At 46.1% G+C, this 9,160-nt stretch overlaps 1 pseudogene; it reads right to left on the reverse strand.

Annotated features, from left to right (window-relative positions):
- Positions 1 to 4,744, reverse strand: part of LOC121548375 — a 109,904-nt pseudogene extending 105,160 nt beyond the window's left edge.
- Positions 4,745 to 9,160: the final 4,416 nt, after the last annotated feature.

The raw sequence follows: 9,160 nt of genomic DNA on the forward strand, positions 1-9,160 counted from the left end.
TGACTTCGTATGGGTACCTAAAGGCTTTCATTGTTTCTGAAGCTGAAATAAGATGAAATAACAATGCAGAAAATCAAGTCATTTTAAAATTGTCTGTGTTTAAAATACACATTGTAATGTTGATTTAAAAAGGTTAGTTACATTCATTAATCAGGTACATACTCACTTGTTTATCTCTCTCTACAGTCCATATAGCACATCTAATGCAACTCATTGGTGTCATCATGTAGGATATTTCTGTGCTAAAAAGTATTCGGTGTTCTCATGCAATTGCAAGTAAAGGAGTTTAGTGGCGCATGTAAAAAAAAGAAGCTAACCTCAGGTGCCATCCAAAAGGGAGTGCCAATGGATGTGTTTCTTTGCAAACGTGCACTCGTCAGCTAAGCAGAGACACCTGAATAGAATTTAGGCTATTTAATATAAAACACAACATCCTCAGGTCATCCGTTTTTGGGGCAAAATCAAGATTTTATATATTATATCACATGACCTGTTATAATTACATTCACAGTTGTTTAATGTGATGTATATTTGTGTGCATATTACATGAATGTGAATTACATAAACAGAGGGAAAGTGTGTGAATAAATCAATAGCAATATGGCATATCATTTGGTGTGACAACCTGCCATACCACCATAATAATTTCTAATTAAGTGGGACAGATTTTTATCAGCAGGATTCCACTTCATTCTCAGCACACAGAGGACATAAACATGCCCGGGGCAACTCAAAGTCATTTGCCAGAACAGCTTTCTTTTTATATGCAAAGGATCAAATAATGCAATTTAAATTGGCAATAATAGCCTTAGGTTAAGCTATGGTCCATGAAATACAAAGATGTTACATAGGGTCAGTAACAAAGACATGGAACGAGGACTGCATCACAGCATTGATGCCCATATGTTTGTATTTATCTGATAGTCTTTACCAATAATAACGTGGACAAATAAAAAAAATGAATTAACCGTCAACTATCAATGATGAGTCATCTGTTAAAGGCCCAATGCAGTCAAAAACGTGATTTTCCTGTGTTTTATATACACTCACCGGTTTATTAGGTACACCACCCCGTTCATGAAAATGGATCACTCCCCACATCTCCCGAGTGGCGCAGTGGTCTAAGGCACTGCATCGCAGTGCTAGCTGTGCCACTAGAGATCCTGGTTCGAATCCAGGCTCTGTTGTAGCCGGCCGCGACCGGGAGACCCATGGGGTGGCGCGCAATTGGCCCAGCGTCGTCCAGGGTAGGGGAGGGAATGGCCGGCAGGGATGTAGCTCAGTTGATAGAGCATGGCGTTTGCAACGCCAGGGTTGTGGGTTCGATTCCCACAGGGGGTATATAAAAATAATGTATGCACTAACTGTAAGTCTCTCTGGATAAGAGCGTCTGCTAAATGACTAAAATGTAAAATGTACAGAGTCACGTGGCCGTGGCTTGCTATATAAAGCAGGCAGACAGGGATCGAGGCATTCAGTTACTGTTAGATTAAACGTTCTAATGGGCAAAACGAGTGACCTAAGCGACTTTGAGAGTGATATTATCGTCGGTGCCAGGCACGATGGATCCAGTATCTCGTGATCCCATTGCGTCAGAATGGACCAACATCCCTGTGGAACATTTCCGACACGTTGGAAATGTTCCACAGGCTGTTCTGGAGGTAAAAGGGGGTCTGACGGTACCAGATGGATGTACCTATTAAACTGGCCGGTGAGTGTATATTTCCACACTATGAGGTTGGAATAATACTGTGAAATTGTGAAAATTATGATAATGTCCTTTTAGTGTAAGAGCTGTTTGAAAAGACGGCCAGAATTTTCAGCCTGTTTTGGTTGGATGGAGTGGTAAATTAGTTAATAAACCAAGAGAGTTTCAAACCTCTCTGCTAGTTTTCAGTTTTCCCCTTCCCACTCTGACCACTCCCAAACATTCCTAGCAAAAGTCTTACTTGAGAAATTGTTATTTGCTAAGAAGATATTTTTGTTCATTTTTGACCATTTTAATTGAAAACAATCCCAGAAATGATTTGATATTGAGATTTTAAAAAAGTCTGCATTGGACCTTTAAATGAATGCCCAGACAGAAGTAACAGAGCTCACAAACAACTTCCCAGAGCCTCCCTTTAAAATGCATGTATCTCTTATTCAAACCATCAATTGGCCAAAGTGCCCCCACAACAGGAAAACAAAGCCATTACCAAAGTCAACAAGCTTGACTCCTCCCTCGGTAGTCAGAAGGATGTTGTTTCCTTCGACGTCACAATTAATAATCTGGTTGTTGTGTAAATGCTGGAGACCCTGGCAGGCGGGAGGAGGAAAGCAAATGGGGGGTTTAATAAGCATCAGTAAAGCCATTATTAACTGTTTGTGATTAGTACCATTTGAATGTGTTTCAAACAAAGCTGTCTACTGCCATGCATATTATTCCCACACCCTGCCCCCTCAATTCTCTGCCCACTGTATGTGGATGCCACACCCTTCTGTCATTAGGCATTTTACAGTTGGCCATCTCACCAAGAGGGCGGCGTATAAAATGTATGCGATAATGGTCTCCAGCAGTTGCTGGCCTCGCATGAGCAGTTCTTTGATGAGATCTGTGACTGAGCCCCCGTTGCACAGCTGTGTGTGTGTGTGAGACAGAGCGAGATAAACAACAGTGGCTCCTCCAATACTCGCCACTCTAGATTATGATTAATTACCAGAGCCATCCCTCCCACACATACAACTACACTGGAGTCACAACTCCTTCTTGCAAAGCTTTTAAACTTGAGATTTTTCCCAATGTAGGAGGGTGACCTCCTCTCAACTCTGCGATGGATTTCACTCCAATCATTTAAAGTAAATCTACTGTTTGTGATCCTTCTAGTGCTCAAAGAGACAACAACAAAGATGGGCCATAGTCTACTGTAAGACTGTGTTGATCATATTGGTGGAAATGTAACACAGGAGATAAAGTGCAGCTACCTATACTGGGCACAATCAGACACTGTCATGTTTGACAAGCACACACCACTGGGTTATATTGCCTCCAATGACAAAGTCCTACTGTATGAGCCCTTAAATGACTAATTGCATGTAGTGCGGTATTGTACAGTATACAATATTTGACTGGACTGTAAAGCTGGGCAAAGTCCTACTTTATAAGCGAGACAGAAAGACCCAGGGGATCTCACCTCTAGAACAAACCAGAGCTGTCCCTGGTTGGACAGGGTCCTCAGGATGTTGTACTCAGCCTCAATCTCCTCATCAACATCCTTTGTCAAGGAGGACACATTAACATCAGTCACACAACATTTTGACTGAACACCAACACACAAGTCACAAGAAGGCAAAACAAACTGCAGAGAAACTATTTACATTTCTAAAAAAGGATGTTGAAATGAAATTTAAGGGAACTAAAACACCTTCAATCAGAGCCCAGAACCATTAAACACAGGGAAACTAACTCTTGGTTAGAAGTACCAATGAAGCTTCTTCTATATCAGTTTAAATATCAGTGGAAGTGAAGAGAAAGCGTCACAGAGGCAGAATTCCTCTTCCTGGATGTGTGAACGATACTGTCAGCAGTCTAATCAAGGAGAGGGATGAGCAGGGAAGCAGCTACATCTTCATACCCGGCCGGGGAGCTGCAGCAGGGGGCTAGCAAGAGCCGCAGGAGGGATTGAAACACTGACACAATCACAAGCAAGCACTCAGCTTGAGTCTCACAAACACTACATGGCTCCACTGCATGGCCCCCGGCCTCAGCACGACAGACAGGTCTGCCAGCTAGCTGCACATCACTAAGGTAGTGGCATACATAAAGGGGGAGGGAGATGGTAAGGACGACTGTGGGAAGTGGATGTAGAAATGGATGAAAAGGAGACAGGTGGGGAATTTACTTGGGAACAGTAAACACAGGGACAAGTACAGGGGGAGGCAGGTACAGGGAAATAAGCAAAGGAACTTACTCTGTTTGTATGCTTGGTATACTGAAAGAAGCCAAACAATAGTCAAGAAAAACAGAGATGATTTCCTTTATTAATTTGTTTGTTTAGTCAGGGTTGACATTTCTGGCGAAAACGAGGAAGAGGCCCTAAACTTGCTAAAGTGGCATATTGATTGATTGTGGCACTTTTGCATTTAACTTACATTGATTGGGTCCAGGACTTAACTGCTGCCTGACTCCCATCTTTCCTGTTGTTCACTCTAGACTTTTCCATAGTTTCCTTTACCAATGGTCTCTGCAATATCCCAGTCACCCGATGGATCCACCAGGCTCCCCAGACTGATCATACTGGCCTTGTAAGGGTACAGTCCATACAACGACCTCCTACATAGAATTATAGAGATCCAAGAGAAATGCTTCATTCACATACACACATGTTGGAACTAAATTAAATGTGTATCCCTGCCAACACTTTCTCCTCTCTATGGGAAGCTTTGCTAATCAAGGAAAGATAGCAGGCAATGTGTCAGTATAGCTTAGCTTCAAAACATTTTGCATATGGCTTTGACCACACTGATCTACATGCAATGCTTCACCAAAACACACGTTCTCACTACCGATATATCAACACTAAAGATATTAACAGCTTGCTATATATTATGTTATACAGTAGACAACTAAACCACTGATTGAGCTCAATGACACATCTATTTGGCCAAGGGACGCACTTAACAGGTTTAAAGCTGCCGAAGAGAAAGCAAAATTCAAACCAAACGATGGTACTTACATTGGGAGTGTTATTTTCTGCTGACTCATTTAGCCTGGACAGTGCACACAAACGACTAAAGTGTCTAACAGTAAAACAAGACCCATACAGATTACGCTTGCTTATCCCCGAGAGGACATGTAACAAGTAGCATTGCACTGGGACCCTGAATTAGCACGCACCACAGGGACCCTGTCGATGTCCAGGGACACTCCACTAAGAACACTTAAATCTCTTCAGCATCAATTGGATTGGCCTGAGATTACCTTGACTGGTGCTTTTCTCTACCCCACCCCCAGGCTCCACACAAATCAAACTGAAAGAGCTTACTAAAATATAATTTTCTATCTGACTTTGGTGTCTTTATTCCATGACAGGTGGGATATTAAGTCATATTAAGTAATCGCATAATGAGGGGCGATTTCCTGGACACAGATTCAGCCTAATCCTGGACTCAAAAGCATTTTCAATGGTGATGCTCCATTGAGAATGCTTTTTAGTCCAGGAATAGGCTTAATCTGTGTCCTGGAAACCGCCCCATAATATCATAAATTAAGGATAAGTCACTATTATCAAAGCAGAAGGGTTAGGCCTGTAATAAATCAGTCTGAGGTGTATAAAGTGAGGCCATAAACAACATGACAGACATTATGTTTCAAAGGTGCAAAGCAAGAGGTGCCAAAACATACACCTGAGTGAGTAGTAGTGCGATGTGATGGATCAGAAAAAACATTTACATATGTATTGTGATGTCACGAGAGGCTACACAGCTTTCAGCGGGATTGCTCAAGTAGTGCAAGGAGACCAGGTTCAATCAAAACAAGGATTTTATTAAAGGTCTTGGGAAACTAACGAAAGTATAACACAACTCTGTTCTCTGGTGGCTCTTTAAGGGTTAACAGTTCAGGGATGTCTCTTCCACATCCAAAGTCATAACTCTCCCTTGCTCAAATAACTTTTCCCCAGTCTTACTGTATTCCCCGTTGCAGCTAGTGGCCAACCCAGCAAAACGTCCTTCCAAAATCCCCACACGTATTTCCACAGGTGCATATATCCAAAGGTGAGTATTTCCCAAAGGTAAGTGTCTCCAAATCCTTATATTCCTCATGGAAGTGGACGTGCAGCACTCTTGTCCTCCAGAGAGCCCAGGTTGGAGACTGTGTCTCTTCCCTTCCCCCAAACCTTCAGCTCATCAGCTCCTCATTTGTTTCAGCTGCGTGGGAAGATTGGCCATAGAGGGGTGGAGTTCCCGACCATACCAGCAGATGGAGCCATAGCTGTCTGGGTTTGCAGCCACCTCAGGGGGATGTAACGTCCCTCCAGGACACAGCCTCTCGTGACATCACACATCCCCCTCCTCGGGACCGACGTCCTCGTCGGGTAAAGGCAGCGAAGAAGGCATCACGCCGGGAGAGGGCGTCCGCATTGCCGTGGTGCTTGCCAGCCTGCTCTCTCTTCAACTCCTCCACCTCTAGGACCAGGGACTCAGCCTCCTGTTGTCTCTCCTTGAGTTTCTTACTGAACGCATCAGCCTTGGTTTTAGCAGAGTTTAGCTTCTGTTGAGCAGCTTTCAGTTCCTTCTCTCTCTCTGCCTCCGCATTCTTCATCTTGTTCTCCAACACCTTGTACTTCTCCTCTGCCTTCTTCTGGACCTCCTTACTACTGCGCAGGGTCTCCTCACACTCCTCGATGGTCCTGCGCAGCCTCTCCAGCTCCTCCTGTTGCTTAGGGAAGGAGCTCTGTTGGAGTTTAGCCTGGAGGATATCTAACTCTTCTGTCTTCATGTCTAACTGTTGCTTTAACAAACGATACCTCTCAGCGGTCCCCCTTCAGACCAGACAGTTCTTTGTCCAGATTCTGTAGCTCCGTCTCTGTGTCGGTCTGGGCACCTGCCATCCCTATCAGAGCCCGGGCGGGGAGTGAGTAACTCGGAGGATTGCACCGGAGCCTTCCCAGGATGAGTCTTGCCTCTCCGTTTCCGAGGTACTCGGGTTATCCTCTCCTGAGACTCTCTCCAGAGTGGGTAAAAGGCTGGGCAGTCTCGTCCAATTAGGACAGGGACGGGGAGGGAATCAACCACCCCCGCCGTCGTGTGTATGGTTCCCCGTGTGCTGGTCATTGTAAGTTCAGTAATGGGGTATTCTCTGGTGTCCCCATGGACACAGGAAACTGGGAGGACTTTCCCCGGGGTCAGACACGTTGGGCCCACCAAATCCTTACGCACCAGGGTGGCCCGGCTACCAGAATCCAGTAAGGCCTCCACATCATGGTGATTCACAGTTACCGGGCAGGTGGGGGGTCGATCTGGGCCGCCATCTACGACTCCCAAGAGCGAGGCAAAACGGTGTGTGGGTGCTGAGCTGGAGGACTCCGCAGTGGGCATAGGTTCATCGGCTGGTTTCCCACACTGCCAGGAGATATGTCCCATCTCCCCACACCGGTAACACTGTCGAGTTTCCCCCTCCTGGTGTACTCTTCTTGGACCCGCCTGGTTTCTGGCTCCCCCTGGAGCCGGGATAAGTCCTGACGTGGCTGGGTTCGAGACCTTGGGGTCCTTTGGACGGGTTCTTCCCATTTGTGGTGGGGCCGCACTCCTGGGGTCTTTTCGGGAAGCATTCAGCATCTCCGCTGTGGCCTGGTACTTTTCCACAGCTTCCACGGTCAGGTCAGCCGTGGTCAAGGCCTGTTGACTGATGAACCGTTTTGCCTCATAAGGCAGGGGCGCGTAGGTAACGATCCACCACAACGGCCTCCACCACCGCCGCTGCTGTATTCCTCTGCGGATCCAGCCATTTCCTTGCGATTCGGACAAGTTCATGCATCTGCGCCCGAGGAGGTTGGTCTGGTTGGAAGGTCCAGCTGTGAAAGCGCTGGGCCATACCAAACTTTGTGAGTCCATATCTGCTGAGGATCTCAGACTTCAGGGCATCATAGTCAGTAACCTGGTCAGGGCCCAGGTCCCGGACAGCATTCAGCGCTTCCCCGGTTAGAAAGGGGGCTAACAGACCAACCCACTGTTGCTTGGGCCAGGCTTCCCTAGTGGCCGTGGCCTCAAATGCACGCAGGTATGCCTCAATGTCATCGGTAGCTCCCATCTTAGATATAAAGTCACTTGCCTTTATTGGGCGGGTATTTTGGACCACCCTCTGTCTCTGCAACTGCAATTCCTCTGCCTTCAGAAGGTTGGCTTTCTTTTGCTCCTCCAAGAGAGCCACGTTTGCTTGCATCTGGGCTTGCTGGCCAGCAACAAGGGCTTTCAATATGTCCTCCATTTCAGTCGGCGGGGAGCCTACGGCCAACTTGGAAAACTGGGTGATCAAACCTTCGGTATCCTCCTCTGACATGCACTATTAACGCTTGAGCGTGCCTGTATTCTCCACCATCTGTGACGTCACGAGAGGCTACACAGCTTTCAGCGGGATTGCTCAAGTAGTGCAAGGAGACCAGGTTCAATCAAAACAAGGATTTTATTAAAGGTCTTGGGAAACTAACGAAAGTATAACACAACTCTGTTCTCTGGTGGCTCTTTAAGGGTTAACAGTTCAGGGATGTCTCTTCCACATCCAAAGTCATAACTCTCCCTCGCTCAAATAACTTTTCCCCAGTCTTACTGTATTCCCCGTTGCAGCTAGTGGCCAACCCAGCAAAACGTCCTTCCAAAATCCCCACACGTATTTCCACAGGTGCATATATCCAAAGGTGAGTATTTCCCAAAGGTAAGTGTCTCCAAATCCTTATATTCCTCATGGAAGTGGACGTGCAGCACTCTTGTCCTCCAGAGAGCCCAGGTTGGAGACTGTGTCTCTTCCCTTCCCCCAAACCTTCAGCTCATCAGCTCCTCATTTGTTTCAGCTGCGTGGGAAGATTGGCCATAGAGGGGTGGAGTTCCCGACCATACCAGCAGATGGAGCCATAGCTGTCTGGGTTTGCAGCCACCTCAGGGGGATGTAACGTCCCTCCAGGACACAGCCTCTCGTGACATCACAGTATGTACTCCATATTCCCTGAATGATGGATATTCTCAATGAGAGGAGTTCAATTCTCACATCTCTTCAGTTTGTCACATAAGTGCAATGTATCACAGAGGTTGACTGACCCTGTGGGAGATGGGGGAGTGTTTATTTTGAGCACCGGTTGACGTGAAAAACGTAAACGATATTTGGACCACCAGGGCTCTCTCTGTCACTGCACCAGCTTGGATAGATTTATGAATTGGCGTAGAAGCAGGGTGAGTGATGGCTTGACACTAGATGGATATAACTGATCTGAAACATGCAGCGCAAAGTGGTGACTGATGTCCTTCAATGTGTCCTTCCTCAAAGAAAGCAAACATAACGTGGACAAGGGGGAGAGAATAGACTTCTTTGAAAGTCTGCATGTGTAACACTAGGCGAGACCACTCAATCATTTTCCTCCCTGTCTGACTTCAGATAAAAGACAACGCTATCATCATTGATCAGCCGGAA

The sequence above is a fragment of the Coregonus clupeaformis genome, chromosome 4, assembly GCF_020615455.1.
Source record: "Coregonus clupeaformis isolate EN_2021a chromosome 4, ASM2061545v1, whole genome shotgun sequence".
Classification (NCBI taxonomy): domain Eukaryota; kingdom Metazoa; phylum Chordata; class Actinopteri; order Salmoniformes; family Salmonidae; genus Coregonus; species Coregonus clupeaformis.